We start from the raw sequence: 21,892 nt of genomic DNA on the forward strand, positions 1-21,892 counted from the left end.
TTCTACAGACTTCATGTACAAATTTTATAGCTTTCTTTTGTTTTATTTTAAAGCTATTAAATATATTTTATAGCTCTTTTTTTTTCTTTATTATTATTATTTTTTTCTTTATTTATTTTTTTTTTTCAATTTGACAATTCTAATGGCTTCTATGAGTCGCGTTTGCATTGCTGAATATATCTATTGAATTGTGGTTTTAACTTTGCATACCTGAACATCATTTATAATTTTTAGATTAGATATCACTCTCTTGAAGAAAAAATAGCCTTTGGACCTAGTTGTTGGTTGTGGGATTATTTAAGAAGAAGTGGGGCATCTGGTTTTTTGCTTCCACTTTCTAGTGGTGCTAATAGCCCATCTATTACTGCTGCATGTGCCAGCTTGTAGTAAAAGGTAAGTTTTTAGCCTAACATATAATGGCAGTATTCTAGTACTGTACCAAATAATATTCTGCAAATCAACTCATAATTAATTAATTTAGGTACTTCATAGCACATGAATTTAGGTACTCATAGTGAGAATTGTATCTAAAACCCCCAAATGTTTCACCTCTTGATTCCATTGATTGATGTGTGAAAAATAAAAAGCTGTTTGCTTCTTCAATTCTATACGATAATTATTCTTTGTACTGTGCATTTTAGGTGTTTAATTCTTTGTCTATTGATTTTTTTTTTTTTTAATAAAGAAACTATCTTGAATCTTGTTAATTGTGTGGGTAGGGTGGTGGGTTGGTTTGTTTGTTGATCTTTGCTTGTCTTCAAGACTTCAAGTGAGTAAAAGAAAAAAAGAAACATTGTGTTCCCTAATATCAAATCTTCAATTTCAAAATCATGCACACAGGTTAGTTGACTTTGAATGGTGTAAGGTGTGAAGACATGCTTGAAACTATTATGAAAGTGAATTTCCTCGCCCCCCCCCCCCCCCCCCCCCTCCCTTTTATCTTCTTTAAGTAGTGAAAAAATAAATCCTTGTGCAGGCACCAGAGATGGGATTACTGGTAGCAGATTTGGTATTATACCTTGAAATACCACCAGAGGTAATTTGTTCTATTATCATGTTTATTGGTGAAATTAGGGTAGGATAACTTTAAGATCTCATCCATGTTGTGAAGCTTTGCAATTTGAGTTAAAAAGCCTGCTTTTTGGATGGATTGTTTAGTAATTGATGAAAAAGTTAGACTGTGTTGTGAATTGATATGTTGGAAGCCACATCAATATAATTTTCCAAGGTGTGGTAAAATAAAGGATGACCATTGATTTAGCTGTTGAGGTCATCTGTTTTAAGGCTGATTTCAGCCTTACAACAAAGTATTAGTGAACTGAATGTCATGTTGAAAAACACTTGATTTGCCCATGAGTTGTTAAGTTTTTGTTGTATGATATGGTGTAAATTAAGAGATTTCCTCTGTGTGTATGTCCACCATTTAAAACTGTTGTCAGGGTAACTGAAAAGGTTAATTTGAAATTGCCAGAAAGTTGCCGAAAGAGGAGACTATGGCGGTGAGAGATATGAGCAGCTTGATGTTTCAACAAAAAGTTGCCCGTTCCTATCAGATGCTCCATGACGCCTCATGGAAGGTAATAGCTATGTTTTTTCTATTTTTAATGCCAAAGGAAAATAGTCTGGTGTTGTTACTCTCACCAAAAAACTATTTTGTTCGACTCCTTATGATGCCATCCTGTGGGTGCCCCCTCAGATTTTATCATGATCTTTTTTGGTGACAAAAGAAAAAAGAACAAAATTTTTGAACAATTGCAATAAAAAACTGCACCCAATTGATGAGTTCATAAGCTCAAGCACTTACAAACCCATACACAAAAGGAATCCCAAATGGAAACTTTTATTAAGGTACTCTTCATTTAAGGAAGTCTTAAAATTGTTGTATTTTGATTTCTATCCTTTAAATATTTTATTATTTGATCAATGTATAAAATAATGTATTTACTTTAAGTGTACAGTGTCAAAAGAAAAAGTATGAGAAGCACCATAATACAGCAGATGGCCGCATTAGAATATGGCTTGGAATAAGGCAAATTATGAATTCTACTGATCATTTACTAACTGAAACGAGGGACACTGTAAAAGAACTAAAAACTAGAATCCACATGGTAAGAAAAAGCTCTCTTTATCTCTCTTGATATGCATATAGATCAATGTTTTTTTTAGATTTTGAATTCCATAGCCTGGTACTATACATATTAAAGCTTTCTTGAAATATAAATATACTCTTAAGTTCTATGAAAACTGTTTGGATCTGATGACCCAAAATGAATGTACACAATCAAACTTCCAGAGTACCTTATCATCCCTAGCAATACACAATCAAACTTTTATGTTGTTTACAGTGTGCTCATAGCAATTTCAGTGGTTGTGAATTTATCTATGGATGTGTCCCTGTACAGTTGATGAGATGTACCTAACTACTATACAACCATATCACTATGATATTGAATAAATGATTGGCATGACAACCCAATACTACACACACGAGGCAAAGATCTCAATCATATGTTATTAGTAAGTTTGTCGTCCCCTAGTGCATGGGACTAACTGAGGATGTCATTTATATACTTTTACAAACATAGATAGCATAGGATATCCATATGTATAACTGAGCACTAAACTTTTCTTATGCTATCATTGCTTTGAATTAATTTTCATGCTTAATTGCAGAGATTTTATATGCTCAATTGAGCACTAAACTTTTCTTATGTTATGATTGAATTTTTGAAGGCATATGATATGTGGTGTTCTCTGCAATTATGATGGACCTAGACTAGATTGCTACAAATTAGCAAGGTGGCAGTAGAGAGGTCATCAGGATTGCAGGTATCACATGTTTAGTTTTTGGACCATATGGATAATGATCATATGACTATGACTTTGGTTATGTTTGTGAATCTTAAATTTTGCTGAAAATAGAGGGAAAAAAGTTAAGTGTTAGAATTACGCCAATAGACACATCTTAATTTCCTCCATTTTAGATTTACCAACTTATGATGACCACCGCCACTAAACCAATTTCCCTACGTTTCTCTCTCCTCTTTACATTTGTTGAATTATTTCTTTCCTCTCTTGTGAAAGAGCATAGAACTACCAGATCACAAAATCTTGTATCCCTTTCCCCATTTTTGTCTTGGTTTGAATTTTTGGATTAAGTCAATTTATGTTTTGGCAAATTTTTGTCTTTGATTTGGCAAATTTATCGATTTTCATGGACTGTGTTGTACATTAGGAACTTTGTTCTTCTTCTTCTTCAATAAAAAAATGCAACTGAGTATGCATAGTAGTATTGTTGTGGTGCTGGTGCATGTTGGATATTTATGTGCTTAGCATTATTGTTGTTTTTTTCTTTTTCTTTTTCTTTTCTATAGTACTTATATGTTTAGAGTTCCGCTAATTTTAAAACCAAACCAGAAACTAATAGAACTCAAGCCAAAGTTAAAATAGGGCATCCAATCTTTAGCTACCCCTCTTTTTGGGTAATTTACCAAGAAAAAAAAAAGGGGGATAATGTTTTATGCTATTTGCATTTGCGTAACTCCTCTATTCATCATTCTGTTGATGTTGAATTTTGTGCAAGTAGCTCTGTTACATCGTGCTTCATTGCTTGCCTCCTCGTCTCAATTGCAGGGGAAGGATAAAATAGTTGAGGAGAGAAGGATAGCAATTTGCATCTTTGATGATGTTGCAGAGCAGTGTCACAAAGCAGCTCTGAAGTAAATATTCCTTTCAAAACATTTATGTAGATGTACTGATTGCTATTGTGGCCATTTATCCAATATAATTTTTCTACATGTGTTGAACAAATATTATGATACATATCTTCCTTTCCTTTTGGAAGCTTGCAATGACATGAACCCAGATGTCCGGTAGGTCTGCACAAACTACTCAATATTTGGTTTAATCCCTAAGTTTCTTCGCTGTTGATCACTTTTGAAACATGTTTATTTTCAGGCTGCTGTATATGGACTTGGCGTTTGTGTAGAACTTGGTGGTTCTGTTTTTGAACCTCTTGTTTTAGGTATAATCTGCTTCGACATTTTGGGAGTTGATTTCCTTCATATTTCCTTTGAATTGATAGTGTCTCTTTATACCTTGTTCAGAGGCTCTTTCAATGTTAAATGTTGTGATAAGGGACCCTAATGCCTTGCAACCTAAAAACATAATGGCATATGATAATCCTGTTTCTGCTATGGGAAAAATATGTCAGTTCCATCGTGAGAGTATAGATTCTGCTTAGGTAATACCTCTTTGTTTATTGTTCACAAGCCTATTCAAGCATAAATAATTCTGCAAAATGTGGATTCTTTGATTCTTTTGGTTCACCTTGAAACTTGAATATATTGCACAGAATGACTTTTAGTTATCTTAGGGTGTGTTGTGGGCTACCTTGCACCTTTTAAACGAACAAGGTCTTGACTCTTGATATGTGATTTGTTTGGCATTCATTAATCAGTATGTGTATCCTAAATATTTAATGAAATACTAGAGCTCTAAAATGGATTATTTATTTACTTGTGTTCCGATATACTTTGTGCAAGAAAACAAGATGATAAGTGATAATCAATTGGTAACTCGTGTACAATTTGCTTATGCTTTTTCTTTAGTGGATGCTTCTTTAATAGGGGGGATTTTTTTGTTTGTAGTGGCAGTTTCATTAATTGGTTCAGTTTCTTTTCCTTATTTGATGAAAACCAACATACTCATAGATGGACATTTCTCATAGTTCACATAGTTTTGTTTTTTTTTTGTTTAATTAATGACTTATGTGTGTCTGTATCTATATGGCCTAGATTTAGTAGCAAATTATATTTTTCTGTACAAACTTAATTGTTTGTTTGAAGATTCCTACTCATTTCCCTCTAGAAACATTGCAACAAAAGAGGTAACTTCATTTGAGGTATGAAAAAAAAGGTTTTGTTTTATATGGATTTTATTTGCATATACATTGAGACTATTGAGATTTTGAATTTTTGCTAATTTTTCATTATGATATGGGGCCATTAAATTATCTTATTAATTTTGAAAATGTTTTGTTTATGTTTTAAAATTTCTTGATCATTTCTTAATACTCAAGAAATATTTTTGACCCTGAGTCGTTGGTTTTTGTACTTATGTGAAGTTTCTTCTGTCATGCAGACAAGAAATGCAACAGGGTTAGTTGCTTCAGCTATTGCCACGGGTTTAGATACCTTAACATATACATTGGGCACCCTCGTCCCTGTGATAGGAGCAAGTGGATTTGCTACTGTTACAGCTACAACTGCAATAGGAACTATTGTCGGTAGTTTTAGATAATTTCTTAATAGTTGTCGATATGTTTAAAAAGTTAGATATGCATAGTTTTGGGTGGTTTAAACTTTTTGTACAGTTTAGAGCTTAAGGATATAGTTTTTGAATGTTTGGAATGTATAAACAATTGTTGAATATTTATAATTTATGGATATAGTTTTTTTTTTTTTTTATGTTTCAAACAATATTTTGGTGGTTGATTGATGTTTTGTGATGCTTGTTTGTAATATTTGTTAGATTGTACAAAATTAGTCAAATAGAACTTGTTGAATTTAAAAATAAAAAAAAAGGGGCATATTCTATGGCAGGCATAATAAGTCGTATTACATATTTTACAACGTGCAATCAGCGTCGTTATTTGTCTTACTAATTAATGGCGTGCAAAAGTAGTAGAAAAAGTAACGACAATGCACAAAATGTCGTTAAATAGTTACAATAGCATGTCGTAGAAAAAGTAACAATGATTTACAAAATTTGCCATTAAATAGTTTTTGATGGTATACGAAGCATGTCGTTGAAAGTGAATGGTTTTCCATGACTGGTTATAATATGACGTGCGCTGCATGTCGTAGAAGAGTTTTTGCGGCGTGCATTGCGTACCATAAAAACTTTTTTTTGTTGTAATGGTCGTGAATAACAGAACTGCTCAACAGAGTCTCTACTTTTCTCCAATGAGGAGCGACCTAGGATAACGACTGAGTACCAAGCGGCAGAGAGAAGAACTTGATGAGCAAGTCAAGCCTTCTCTATAAAAAGTAGGGCTGCAAACGAACCGAGCTGAGCCAAGTTTTACTAAACTCGAGCTCGGCTCGTTTAATTATCAAGCTCATTTATTGAGCTCGAGCTCGACTCAATAAGGAACTGAGCTCGAGCTCGGCTCGGCTCGTTAATTTTAATGAAGCTCGAGTTCGGCTCGACTCGATAAATTTTTTTTAATATTATTTATATTATTTAAATATAAATATTTAAATAAAAAATATTATTTATATATATATTTATATATTTTTAATATATAAATAATGTATTTATATATATTTATATATTATTTAATATATAAATAATATATTTATTATATAATTTAAATAAAGATAAATGAGCCGAGCTCATGCGAGCTCGAGCTCGGCTCGTTTGAGCTTGTTCATGAATAGCTCGGTTCATTTGCACCCCTAATAAAAAGTAACCTTACCTCCCTTTACAAAGAATTCAAATTTAATTACACTATCTCTATACACTTGTCTTCCCCATTCTCTCTCTAGCATGACTTTACTATCGGAGGGGCTTCCGACCAAACCTTGGTCAGGCAGTCTCACTGTTTGTTACTTGTGCAAGCCTTCATCTTTCGGAGCACGGCAATTCGTCCACAAAGCACACTCACTCTTTACATTGCGCAATTGAGGTCGCAAATTTGGCACCATATCCACCAGGTGGACCTACATGCTTGGAGGTTTATTGTGGGGGGGTCGAATCCGTCTCGCATCAGTACGCTAGGAACTCTTAACTTACCTTATAAATGTGGCATACCTACGAATCTCTAAGATGCTTTTTTTAGTGAAGGAAGAACCAAAACATACTTACCCCGTGGTACAAAATGAACAATATTTCGGTGCGTGTTACAATAGTAGAGTGGTCCGCATACCTATAATATTTCGAGCTTAAATAACTTCTCAATAATGAACAGTAACATTTGTCAACCGTTTTAAAATATATTTAAATATCTTAATTACAAAATAATTTTTTTAAATTCTAGGTTCACTTCTAATGACCTACTAAGAGTAAGGGGGGTTTGGGAAGACAGGTATTTAGTTAAAAAGTTAAGTTTTCAATTTATTTATTTATTTTTTTACTTTTTTACACTTTTTTATAAAAAAATTAAAAAATTACTAAAAATATTAATTCTCAAACATAACCTAAATTAAAAGGAAAAAAAAAAAGCAGTTGATAAACTCACCATCTATGAGAATTGGGTCTTGTTATGGTGTGCAACCACTTAAGGTTGCACACCATATGCAACCAACACAAAAGGTGTAAGTGGAAGGTATAAACATCAAACAGGACAATAAACACAAAAAGTGTAAGTGTAAGATGTAAGTTGCACACTTAAGAAAAGTCCATGAGAATTTATATCACGTGCACTGTCAGTTCATTGTTACTAAGGATGATGATTGCATAACCTCACAGTAAACAGTTAATTTTCGTAATTCATTGTTAATAAGAATCCCCCCAAGCTCTTATGCACATTCCATCTAAAAATATTATGGTATTAGTAGCATAAAAAAAAAAATTTACTGAAAAATTAATAACAAAATTTGAAGTGATGAATTATTTAAAAGTAATGGATAGTAATTTGCAAAATTATGGATTGTTTCTAAAATATTCTTAACTATTGTAGTTATAATTGCATCTAGAGAAATAATTTTTTTTTAAATTGAAATTGATCAAATTTTATTTTCAATTTGCTAAGTCAACATAAAATAAATTTGAACAAATTAATAATATTACTTATCTAGTGGGTTTTCAAAATTTAGAGTATTACATCTATTTCAATAACTATGATTTATATTGACTATAGAAACCATATGATATTACTCTAGAAGTACAATATTATCATTGTTGTAAAAAAAATATATATATAGTTGATTCACTCACTAATACAATATTATCAAATTGAATTTATCATCTAATAATTTAAATGATTTCCATACATAACACGGGTTAAAAAAATTAATAATTTTAGTATTTGTATACATATGGAATCAAATTTTGTTATTAAATTTTTTTTTAAATAGAAAAATGTTTGGAACCTTTTTTTTTGGGCCCTCAACTCCTTTGGATCTCAACCATTGATGTATATGTGAGATCCACTCATGTATGTGTGGGGTCCACACCATCAATAGTTGCGATCCAAAAGGGGTTATGGAGATCCCAAAAAAAGGGATCTTAATCATTATTGTTTTAAATATATATATATATATCTATATATATTTAGTTTTTTTAAAGTCTCAATTTTTTGAGTTCACCTTAAACCGGGTTGGCCCTGCATGTGGAGTTCCTTTATTTTGATCTACAATGTTTTTTTGTTTTGGGCTTTGGTTCTGCTTTGCCATTGCTGGGCTAGTAACTCCGTTTGTGGACTTCTTGTTCTCAGCATTGCAACATTTCTTTTGGGTTTGAATGTTTTCAAATTAATCATTTCAATTTAAAAGAGTGTTTGCATATGCGGAGCTCATTTTGAGGCCGATCTTAGTAATTTAAATAATTTATTTTTTAAAATTCGTTGAGTAAAATAATTATGTAAAAAATTAACATGATTAGATATTTATGTTTGAATCATATTCATATTATAAAAATAGATAGTTGTCTTAAAAATTATAATTATTATCCATTTTTTAAAAATAATGTGATTCAAATAGGAGAGAAGTGGGAAATGCAGGAGAAACCAACTGGCCCTTTTTTCTATTACAATATTTAATGGTTAAAGAAGTGTTTTTTGAAAAAAATTGGGTGTAGATAAGGTACTATGCGGCATGTCACATGGTGACTTCAACCAATTAAAAATATTATGGCCTCTCATGTTATCTCTCAATCACCCAACACATAAATGTAATCTCCACTCTCTCAATCAATGAACGAAGAGAAAAGTACCATATGACACCTATCCTAAAATTTCTCGTGTTTTTTAATCTCTTACTGTCCAGAAAATAAGGTACATAAATATAGCAAACAAATCTATTTAAATTTTTTATACAAGTGAAGTAAGGCTGCAATTTGGGCAAACTTAATTTGAGCAATTCAAGTTCAGTCAAATTTTTTTAGAATTTGTATAAAATATTTTTAAATTTGATGCACGTTTTGGTAAAAATTTAGAAAATTCAAATTAAATTTGAATGAGTTTGGGCAAAGACACTAGTAAATCGAAATCCAAATTATATAAAGAAAATGGTCTTTCTATGATTTTGAATTTCAAAATTCAAAATAATATGGTAAGCACACCTTCATCCCACTCTCACCTTTTTGGAAATAATATAAATCTAAAATTTTAAAAACTCAATCAAATTAAAAATTCAATACAATTCTCTTTTTAAAATACTCAGTATTTGATTTTTTTTAGCCCAGCCAACTCCTCCCCAAATGTAATGATGCAATTGTTATTCTCTCTTTTTGCCAATAGTCCAAACTTATTTCAAGTTTGTTTGTTTGTGATTTTTTTTTTTTTTTTTTTGTAAATTTATATTTTCGAGTGAGTGTTTTTTTTTTCTTTTCTCTATATGACTTTTTTTTTGCCAATGTATTTTTTTCCAACTAAATTGATAATAAATATATATCTATTAACTATCTTTGTTTTGGGAATTGATTTGATTTTTTTTTTTTGGTGGATGTTTGTGTATTTTTATATTGTCGTTATTATTTCTTTTGATATATGTGAATTGATAATATAGTTATGATTTTTTTTTAATTAAGAATAAAGCTTCTTATATTATTCTTTATGATTTGGCTATTTTTTAAATTTCTTAAACCAAATTTTCAAATTTTTTATTTGTAAAAAATTAAAAAAAATTAATTGACTTGCCCATCAATAAATATTTAAAATTATCAATAAATAAAATTTAAAATAACGAACACTATTCCATAATTTATGGATTTTTTTTAAAAAAAAATAACACCCATATATGGAATGAGAAAACCTAAAATCACGATTTTTTTTTTCATTTTTAACTCTTTAAAACTCTAATAGTACTTTTTTATTTTCACAACATTGTCTTTTTATATCTACAAAGATAAAAAACTAGATCGGAATTACATAATGGTTAGTGGAGGTGGTGAGCATGGCAACAATAGGGTGATGATTGAGACCCCCTCCAATCACCCCCCCTCCCCACAGACATGTGGCGGGTGGTGATTGGAGGAGAAGGAATAAATAAATAAATAAAAAGAAAAAGTAGCCAATCAGGTGAAGAAGGGGTCAAGGAGGTGGGAAAAAAAGGGAGTCCAAGTCATTATTGGGCAACAATAAGGGTGATGATAAGCTCAGCCAGAGCATTGTGTGGGTGGATTTTGAAAAGGTGAATATCAAAATAATAGTAAATAGTTTGGATGATGAATTGATTTAGAAAACTAATGTGTGGTTGAGATTAAGTGTGAATTTTACCATATAAAAATTGAATATGAATCATATATTGTTTTTTATATATAATTTTGGGTACTTTTGTATAACTATCAAAAATTATTGTAATCACACGTTACTTATCATTTGATATATTATTATTGTATTATCATAATGAATTTTATTATTAATATCTATTATTAATGCAGCGGTAAGACGTTACACGTCAAACAAAAATATGTTTTATTATTATTATTATTATTATTATTATTATTCTTGATAATGTATTTTTTTATTTACCTTTTTACAATGCTCAAAAAATTAATTTACATTTATTGTTAGTTTTTGTAGATGAGAAGACAAAAATAAATTTTAACCAAATTCAAGTTATAACTAATTTGAGATTGAAAAGGAAATTTCAAAAGAAATTTTAATTATATATAATTTAAAAATATTTTTAAAAAAATATAAGGAAAAATTGGAACTATAAATTAAAATTATCAAACAACCTAATTCTATTAAAAAATTTAAATGAAAAATTGATCAAATTTGAATTTATAATTATTAAATATTTTTAATATTATAAGCCATTAATTTTTTATTCAGGTTTTAGTCTGTTTTGGTCTTAAATAGTTTTTCAGATATAAATATATCTTAATATCGATACAATGAATATTTGACATATTTTAAGAAGAGTAAATTAAATCGATAGCCCCATATTTTGTCTCTTGTGTCAATTTGGTCCCTGTAATTTCAATTAGTTTGATTTTTATCCTTAATTTTAGATTTTGTATTAATTTAGTTCAATTGATAATGCCGGTTAAGATTTTTGAAATAAAATAGTTATTGAGTTGGTTGAGATTAACTTATTGAGTTGAATAAATTTATAAATTTGTCTATAAAAGTATAACAAATGCTACTCATGTGTGTATTTTTAATAAAAAAATAAAAAATAGCAATTATAACAATTGGACTAAATTGAGACAAAATTATAAATTTAGCGTCTATTTGGAAATATGGGTTGGGTTTTGGGCTATTTTAACCACAAAAAGACAAAATAAGTTTTTTAGCCTAACAAAAGAAAACATTACATCTAATCCATAAGTATTATATTATTTCTCTCACAAAAAGTCAAAAAAAGTCAAAAAAATTCTTCTCAAACGAGACTTTTTAGCCCTCTCAAACGAGACTTTTTAGCCCCAGGCTAAAATAACCAAAAAGTCAAAAAACTAAAAAGCCAACTCACTTCTCAAACGAAGAAAATTGAACAAATTAAAATTACAAGAACAAAAATAACAAAAGAGTTAAAATATAGGGGTTACCAATGTAATTTATCATTTTAAGAGTAAATACATAATTTCTTAATTAGTTTTAGAATTGTTAATAAATATATCAAACAAATATGTACATATTTCCTATTTTTGTTATAATTTTTTTTAATATATTTACTAATTAAAAATTAAATAAATAGGTAGGTCTACTAACTCATGGTTTAGACATGAACTAGACTATTCTCTAAGGATTACGTTTAAATCAATAATTATTGGCAAAAAAAATCAACTTGTACTAAATTTTCTTGGCTACTTTTTAGTATTTAATCCAAAATTTGAACCCTCAAATTAGCTCATATCAATCACGAACTGATAAATTATGATATAATTTAAATATAAAATTTAAATTTATTAGGATTAGAATATGACCTACAATTTAGGGTGGTTTTATCTTAAATAATTTTTTTATACACAAATATATATAACTATTCATTTAATTGTTTTAAACATAAATATATATATGTATATATATATTTTAAAACTATACTTCAAACTTTTTAATAAGTATGCATAAAATAAATCCATATTCCTTATTTTTATTATAAAAAAATATTTTCAAATATTTATTTACTAATTTAATAAATAGATAGGTCAAATGATTCATATAAATTAGGAACAGAACAAGACAATTTTTAATAATTAAGTGAATGACAAGTTAGCATAAATCGAATGTTAAACCCAATTTTAATATCACAAGTGAATCCTAATTCATTTTTGCGTAAATCTTATAACATAAGACAAATTATAATTTTAGACTTCACAAACATGAAAAAATTACTATATTGACAAATGTAATTTACCACTATCATACGATGAATTAAATTTACGATACTCATAAGACGAAATGCACTTATATTATATTATAAATATAATTTTTGTGATTTGTTTTTTAATTTTTACCATTGAAATTATGACATATGTTTGTTATTAAGAACTTAGAGCATACAATTAATGACATAAGAATAAAAAAAAAATTCTCTTATATGTAACTGTGATAAAAATGAATAAAATTTAATTAATTCTAAATCATTTTTATAAAATATTGTAGATAAATTTTTCAGGTTATTATTTAATTTTAAAAATTAATTTTTGATTATTTATTTATACCCGTGCATAGCACGAGTAATTATACTATTATATATATTATATAAGCAAAATGGGGTTTTAACCACAAAGGTTGTGGGAACTCCAAATTCTCAACATGAATTTTTAGAATTTTTAAAATTTTTATAATGTGAGGGTGATAGCACATGGGTTTTAACCACAAAAGTTGTACATAACACGGGTGGAACACTATTGGTTTACCCAACTACGAAAAAAACCCCTCTAACTATCCTTTAAATTTGAATGAAAAAAAAGAGTCAATGAAGTTAAAAGTTGTTAAAACCTACCACTACCACCTACTACCACCTACTCCACCTACTACACACCTATACCACTACCACCTACTACCACCTACTCCACATACTACACACCTACCTACTCTACTCTTCTATATATAGGAATCATTGTAAACATATTCAACATCAATCAATACTACATCAATTCTCTATACAATTCTCTATTTCTCTTTATACATTGAATTTTAACATGCTCTGATACCACTTGTTGGGGTCCTGGTTTGTGCCCTTTTCCTTGATTTTGTGGTTGAAGCATCTTGTGAAGCCATGAAAATGGTGCAAATTTGGTCAAGAGAGATGAGTTTTAAAGGATTTGATGGAGATTGCAGATAGGAAGAGGAATCGCTAGAGAGAAACGCAAAGGGGCTAAGGCTTGAAGTGACTGTAGCAGACACTGGTGTTCGACGAAATGTCCCAGAGGGATTTTGGGTTTGCTCCAGCGAAGTGGTGAAGAAGAGTTAAGGTATGTGTAGAAAACTCCAGTGAACTAGGTTGAGGTCCGGCGGGCGGATAAGGTGAGGTTGCCGCCCGTCGGGGAAGCGAAAATACTAGGTTCTAAACCTGCTCTGATACCACTTGTTGGGATCTGGGATCCCGCCCAAGACCTTATAAAAATTATTCCATGCAGGAAAACACACCCACTCTCAAAGAGACACAATATTTAACGTGATTCGGCCTCAATGCCTACGTCCACGGGAGAGTAGCCGGTTATCACTATAACAATGGAGATATTACAGAAAGATTACAATAGAGGAGGAGCTCACACTCTCCTCACTCACCCACTCACCCGTCTCCCTCGCTCACACCGAGGGAGACGGTCTCTCCGCCTCACATATCTCACTCTCTGTGGCTTGCTCTACTCTCTCTCACTGTTCTCCTCTCACCCATTTTCATTTATACACTTCAGAATGGTGGATGGAGGGGCTGGCCAGCACATGGCCAGCTTGTGCCAACTCCTTCTTCACATGGCTAAAGGTTCTTCTTGCGTTGGCTTCCTAACATGGCCAGCTCATGTGTGTTGGCTTTGCACATTGCCAATTCTTGCAGCACATGGAGAATCACCCCTCACATGGGGTGATGATATCCCACAAATCACCTCCTCAACCCATGTGAGGTGATCCACAACACACATTGCTGTTAATCTTGTCACGCCCAAATTCAACACAGTTTGCATCTCCTCACTGAGACGCTGCATCCCTTGAAAGCTAGAGATAATACACCAGAGATACAAGAGGAGGAGGGAATCCTACATCCTCAACTCAACTCACACCACTCTCTGATTTGGAGAGAACCGCTGCTCCTATCTCCTACAGATCTCTTCCACGCTTCCTGTCTCGGATGTTTTCAGCATAGTCTGCATCTCCTCACTGAGATGCTTGCACCCCCTGAAGCTAGAGATAATACACCAGAGATATAAGAGGATGAGGGAATCCTACATCGTCAACTAAACTCACACCACTCTCTGATTTGGAGAGAGCCTCTGCTCCTATCTCCCACAGATCTCTTCCACGCTTCTGTCTCGGATGTCTATACCTGCTATGCTTGAACTTGCGCAACCAAGATATCCGACACCCCCTGATTGGTTGTCCTGCACCCAACTGCTTCGATGCCAACACACTCTTCCGATATGCGCCAACTTTGCAACTCCAACTGTGAGAAACTGTTCAAGAAAAACTTCTCTTCCAAAAAGCGACACCGACGCCGATGCCTCAATGACTGCTGCGACCATCACCTCCATCCATCCATGTCTGTCGCGAAGTCTCCGCCATCACAAACTACTACTATAGTCAATGATTGGACATCAACGTGGCTCATCTTCCATTGTCGCCTACTCGTGTATCTCAGATCTGAGATCTGCCGTTGTATATCTAAAGCGGTTCGACATGTAGTCAAATTCTGATGATCTCACGTCTACCTCAAAGGACCGATCCACTACTGTCGCTTCTCCTTCATCACTGCTATTGTCTCGCTACAGTTCGATCCGCTGCCGTTGTGCCAGAAACCCACCTAATTACACACAACTTTCTGCCCAAAGAGTTATTCTAAACAACCCTAAATTTGTTGCCCCTATCCAATTCTTTGCCCGAAGTCGGAGAAGTCGAGTTCGAATCCATTTCTGAAGAGAGCACTTCCCCTCCGATCAGTTTATCTTCATTATCAGCATCTGCTTCATCTGCTTCTTCATAAGCACCCTCTCTCTCTGTTCACCAACAGAGGCAATGTCGGCCAAGAAAACAACTCCGATGAAAACACAGTTGTTTGAGTCTCCCACCTTTTCCACCACACATTGTTTTCATTATCTTCCTCCCACTCTCCCCTACAATAATTCTTCTTATCATTTAAATAATCTATATCCTGTGCCCACCCAGACAACAATCTATCATCTTATCATTTACTTTATTATTGGTAGGACAACCATTCTTCTTTTCTTTTTTCTTTTATTTATTTCTTTATTTTATTTTTTATCTCTTTTTTGAAACCATCATCATCTCTCCCACCAAACCATCTTTCTTTTCTTTCTTTTCTTTTCTTTTCTTTTTATTTATTTATTTATTTTTTTTGCTTCTACCACCGCCCACTCCATGATACCCATTTTTTTTTTTAATTATTATTATTATTACTCCGGGTTCCGTCCCTCTCATCAACTTTCTTTTATTTTCTATCTCTCTCTATATATATGTACATTCCAACCTCTTTTGATTTTTCAAAATTTTCTTTTATTTCATTCCACCAAAACCAAAAAAAAAAAAAACAAACAAACAAACAAACACAAAAACACAACAAAACAAATCCAACACCCACAAACAAAAGTTTGTTTTCTTTTCTGCAGACGGCCACCCACCGACCTCACTTCTTCGCCTCTTCCGCCGGTCTTTTCTTCTTGCCTCCGTTCTGGACGGCCCTTGACGGTGTTGCCTCCGTGTTTCCCACGCCACCGAGCACGTTCACTCCCCCCTGCTCCTCCACTGCAGCATATGGCGGACCTCCAAATCGGAACATCACGGTGGCCTTCCGCTACAGCTCCTTATTTTCCGCCTTTAGCACACTTATCTCTGCTCGCGCATCCTTATACATGCGCTGGAGCAGAGCCAGTTGGGCGTTTAACTGTTGCACCTCATTTGTCCTACTCTGCAGCCGGTGCGACAAGTTTGTGACCGCAGTCATGGTCTCCACATATGACTTCAATGTATACTGATTGGTCTCAATATCCGATTGCACTGCTATTCTTTGCTCCACAGACCGCATCGGAAAGTTCAACGGAGCAAAACCAGAGGCGCTTGGTTGAGGTTCAAGGGCCACCGCACCGGTTATCTCTCTTGTGGACTCGTTAAGGTCTGGAAAGAGCGTGAGCAGACCACGGGAAGAAGAGGCCATTTTCTGGGCAACCGAGTGTTACAGAGTATCTCTCTCAGACAACGAAGAGTTTTTCAGGGGTTTTTAGCAGGTTTTTGTCTTAGCCTCTACCTCGGTCTCAGCCTCCGTCTTGGTTAAATAGCCAAGGCAGACACGCGCATCGTGCGCCGCTCGGCGCTAGACGACAACATGGGCGCGCAAGCCAAGGTAGTCACACGCATCGCCATAATGTCCGGCACACCTTTTGATGGATTGGGCACGCCTTTTGATGGCACGCCTTTTGAAAGCTTGGGCACACCTTTTGAGGGTACGGCTTTTCCAACGGTCCGACATGACCCCATAAACTGTCCCGACATTGATTCCGGTTAGCTTCTCCAACAGTCCCGCATGACCCCATAAACTGTCCCGACATTGATTCCAGTTAGCTTTTTCAACGGTCCGGCATGACCCCATAAACTGTCCCGACATTGATTCCGGTTAGCTTCTACATCGGTCTAGTGTGACCTCGTCAACTGTCCAGACATTATCTTCAACAACGGTTTGACACGACCATGCAGTGTCTCATATCCTCTTTTATTTTATGTATTAGTCTATTTTCTTATTTTGTTACTCTTTCCAAACTCAAGTTGATTTGTGTCTCTCCTCCTTGAGTTTGCGGGGGGCTGTTAAAACCTACCACTACCACCTACTACCACCTACTCCACCTACTACACACCTATACCACTACCACCTACTACCACCTACTCCACCTACTACACACCTACCTACTCTACTCTTCTATATATAGGAATCATTGTAAACATATTCAACATCAATCAATACTACATCAATTCTCTATACAATTCTCTATTTCTCTTTATACATTGAATTTTAACATGCTCTGATACCACTTGTTGGGGTCCTGGTTTGTGCCCTTTTCCTTGATTTTGTGGTTGAAGCATCTTGTGAAGCCATGAAAATGGTGCAAATTTGGTCAAGAGAGATGAGTTTTAAAGGATTTGATGGAGATTGCAGAGAGGAAGAGGAATCGCTAGAGAGAAACGCAAAGGGGCTAAGGCTTGAAGTGACTGTAGCAGACACTGGTGTTCGACGAAATGTCCCAGAGGGATTTTGGGTTTGCTCCGGCGAAGTGGTGAAGAAGAGTAAAGGTATGTGTAGAAAACTCTAGTGGACTAGGTTGAGGTCCGGCGGGCGGCAAAAGTGAGGTTGCCGCCCGCCGGGAAAGCGAAAATACTAGGTTCTAAACCTGCTCTGATACCACTTGTTGGGATCTGGGATCCCGCCCAAGACCTTATAGAAATTATTCCATGCAGAAAAACACACCCACTCTCAAAGAGACACAATATTTAACGCGATTCGGCCTCAATGCCTACGTCCACGGGATAGTAGCCGGTTATCACTATAACAATGGAGATATTACAGAAAGATTACAATAGATAAGGAGCTCACACTCTCCTCACTCACCCACTCACCCGTCTCCCTCGCTCACACCGAGGGAGATGGTCTCTCCGCCTCACATATCTCACTCTCTGTGGCTTGCTCTACTCTCTCTCACTGTTCTCCTCTCACCCATCTTCATTTATACACTTCAGAATGGTGGATGGAGGGGCTGGCCAGCACATGGCCAGCTTGTGCCAACTCCTTCTTCACATGGCTAAAGGTTCTTCTTGCGTTGGCTTCTTAACATGGCCAGCTCATGTGTGTTGGTTTTGCACATTGCCAACTCTTGCAGCACATGGAGAATCACCCCTCACATGGGGTGATGATATCCCACAAATCACCTCCTCAACCCATGTGAGGTGATCCACAACACACATTGCTGCTAATCTTGTCACGCCCAAATTCAACACAGTTTGCATCTCCTCACTGAGACGCTGCATCCCTTGAAAGCTAGAGATAATACACCAGAGATACAAGAGGAGGAGGGAATCCTACATCCTCAACTCAACTCACACCACTCTCTGATTTGGAGAGAACCGCTGCTCCTATCTCCTACAGATCTCTTCCACGCTTCCTGTCTCGGATGTCTTCAGCATAGTCTGCATCTCCTCACTGAGATGCTTGCACCCCCTGAAGCTAGAGATAATACACCAGAGATATAAGAGGAGGAGGGAATCCTACATCGTCAACTCAACTCACACCACTCTCTGATTTGGAGAGAGCCTCTGCTCCTATCTCCCACAGATCTCTTCCACGCTTCTGTCTCGGACGTCTATACCTGCTATGCTTGAACTTGCGCAACCAAGATATCCGACACCCCCTGATTGGATGCCCTGCACCCAACTGCTTCGATGCCAACACACTCTTTCGATATGCGCCAACTTTGCAACTCCAACTGTGAGAAACTGTTCAAGAAAACCTTCTCTTCCAAAAAGCGACGCCGACGCCGATGCCTTAATGACTGCTGCGACCACCACCTCCATCCATCCATGTCTGTCGCGAAGTCTCCGCCATCACAAACTACTACTATAGTCAATGACTGGACATCAACGTGGCTCATCTTCCGTTGTCGCCTACTCGTGTATCTCAGATCTGAGATCTGCCGTTGTATATCTAAAGCGGTGCAACGTGTAGTAAAATTCTGATGATCTCATGTCTACCTCAAAGGACCGATCCACTACTGTCGCTTCTCCTTCATCACTGCTATTGTTTCGCTACAGTTCGATCCGCTGCCGTTGTGCCAGAAACCCACCTAATTACACACAACTTTCTGCCCAAAGAGTTATTCTAAACAACCCTAAATTTGTTGCCCCTATCCAATTCTTTGCCCGAAGTCGGAGAAGTCGAGTTCGAATCCATTTCTGAAGAGAGAACTTCCCCTCCGATCAGCTTATCTTCATCATCAGCATCAGCTTCATCTGCTTCTTCATAAGCACCCTCTCTCTCTGTTCACCAACAGAGGCAATGTCGGCCAAGAAAACAACTCCGGTGAAAACACAGTTGTTTGAGTCTCCCACCTTTTCCACCACACATTGTTTTCATTATCTTCCTCCCACTCTCTCCTACAATAATTCTTCTTATCATTTAAATAATCTATATCCTATGCCCACCCAGACAACAATCTATCATCTTATCATTTACTTTATTATTGGTAGGACAACCATTCTTCTTTTCTTTTTTCTTTTATTTATTTCTTTATTTTTTTTTATCTCCTTTTTGAAACCATCATCATCTCTCCCACCAAACCATCTTTCTTTTCTTTCTTTTCTTTTCTTTTCTTTTTATTTATTTATTTCTTTTTTTGCTTCTACCACCGCCCACTCCATGATACCCATTTTTTTTTTAATTATTATTATTATTACTCCGGGTTCCGTCCCTCTCATCAACTTTCTTTTATTTTCTATCTCTCTCTATATATATGTACATTCCAACCTCTTTTGATTTTTCAAAATTTTCTTTTATTTCATTCCACCAAAACCAAAAACCAAAAAAAAAAAAAAACAAACACAAAAACACAACAAAACAAATCCAACACCCACAAACAAAAGTTTGTTTTCTTTTCTGCAGACGGCCACCCACCGACCTCACTTCTTCACCTCTTCCGCCGGTCTTTTCTTCTTGCCTCCGTCCTGGACGGCCCTTGACGGTGTTGCCTCCGTGTTTCCCACGCCACCGAGCACGTTCACTCCCCCCTGCTCCTCCACTGCAGCATATGGCGGACCTCCAAATCGGAACATCACGGTGGCCTTTCGCTTCAGCTCCTTATTTTCCGCCTTTAGCACACTTATCTCTGCTCGTGCATCCTTATACATACGCTGGAGCAGAGCCAGTTGGGCGTTTAACTGTTGCACCTCATTTGTCCTACTCTGCAGCCGGTGCGACAAGTTTGTGACCGCAGTCATGGTCTCCACACATGACTTCAATGTATACTGATTGGCCTCAATATCCGATTGCACTGCCATTCTTTGCTCCACAGACCGCATCGAAAAGTTCAACGGAGCAAAACCAGAGGCGCTTGGTTGAGGTTCAAGGGCCACCGCACCGGTTATCTCTCTTGTGGACTCGTTAAGGTCTGGAAAGAGCGTGAGCAGACCACGAGAAGAAGAGGCCATTTTCTGGGCAACCGAGTGTTACAAAGTATCTCTCTCAGACAACGAAGAGTTTTTCAAAGGTTTTTAGCAGGTTTTTGTCTTAGCCTCAGCCTCAGCCTCAGCCTCAGCCTCCGTCTTGGTTAAATAGCCAAGGCAGACACGCGCATCGTGCGCCGCTCGGCGCTAGACGACAACATGGGCGCGCAAGCCAAGGTAGTCACGCGCATCGCCATAATGTCCGGTACACCTTTTGATGGATTGGGCACGCCTTTTGATGGCACGCCTTTTGAAAGCTTGGACACACCTTTTGAGGGTGCGGCTTTTCCAACGGTCCGACATGACCCCATAAACTGTCCCGACATTGATTCCGGTTAGCTTCTCCAACAGTCTCGCATGACCTCATAAACTGTCCCGACATTGATTCCAGTTAGCTTTTTCAACGGTCCGGCATGACCCCATAAACTGTCCCGACATTGATTCCGGTTAGCTTCTACATCGGTCTAGTGTGACCTCGTCAACTGTCCAGACATTATCTTCAACAACGGTCTGACACGACCATACAGTGTCTCCTATCCTCTTTTATTTTATGTATTAGTCTATTTTCTTATTTTGTTACTCTTTCCAAACTCAAGTTGATTTGTGTCTCTCCTCCTTGAGTTTGCGGGGGGCTGTTAAAACCTACCACTACCACCTACTACCACCTACTCCACCTACTACACACCTATACCACTACCACCTACTACCACCTACTCCACCTACTACACACCTACCTACTCTACTCTTCTATATATAGGAATCATTATAAATATATTCAACATCAATCAATACTACATCAATTCTCTATACAATTCTCTATTTCTCTTTATACATTGAATTTTAACAAAAGTAAGGGTGATTGCATAATAAATGTACTTTAAATAAGAGTTGTTATAGTCAACAAATAGGAGATGAAAATTAGAGAGATGTTGATTGGTGAAGGGTGGAGACTTGACAAATGTTATGAGGAAAAGTAATATCATACTATTCTTAGAAATGGATAGTTGACAAATTTATATATCAACGTATAAGATAGTCGTATGTACAATCATTTGACAGGAAAATCATATACAAATTTTTTTCACAATAATTTTTTTTAAATCACAAAATCCCGTGCATAACACAGATAATATGCTAGTATATTAAATATACATATAAATTATTAGTCACTGGTTGAATTAAAGTAATTTAAATTCTATATCACAGTAGCGACACATTGATTCTTCAATTCTTATCTCTTTTACATTATATAAATTATTTATTTTGATATTATTAATAATTTTATTTAAAAAATGTAACTAAAGTCTGATTTTAATAAATTAATTAATTTAGTTGCATCCCCCA

At 35.2% G+C, this 21,892-nt stretch overlaps 1 long non-coding RNA gene across 1 annotated transcript; it reads left to right on the forward strand.

The window, feature by feature from the left end:
* Window positions 1-939: 939 nt before the first annotated feature.
* LOC114274512 (uncharacterized) lies at window positions 940-3,887 on the forward strand. Its single transcript, XR_014339063.1, has 5 exons — window positions 940-1,036; window positions 1,472-1,577; window positions 1,959-2,108; window positions 2,734-2,829; window positions 3,634-3,887. It is a non-coding gene; the product is annotated as an uncharacterized LOC114274512 (long non-coding RNA).
* The last annotated feature ends 18,005 nt before the right edge of the window (window positions 3,888-21,892 follow it).

This window comes from Camellia sinensis, chromosome 8 (genome assembly GCF_055761805.1).
Source record: "Camellia sinensis isolate YWXY chromosome 8, ASM5576180v1, whole genome shotgun sequence".
NCBI classification, from domain to species: Eukaryota; Viridiplantae; Streptophyta; class Magnoliopsida; order Ericales; family Theaceae; genus Camellia; species Camellia sinensis.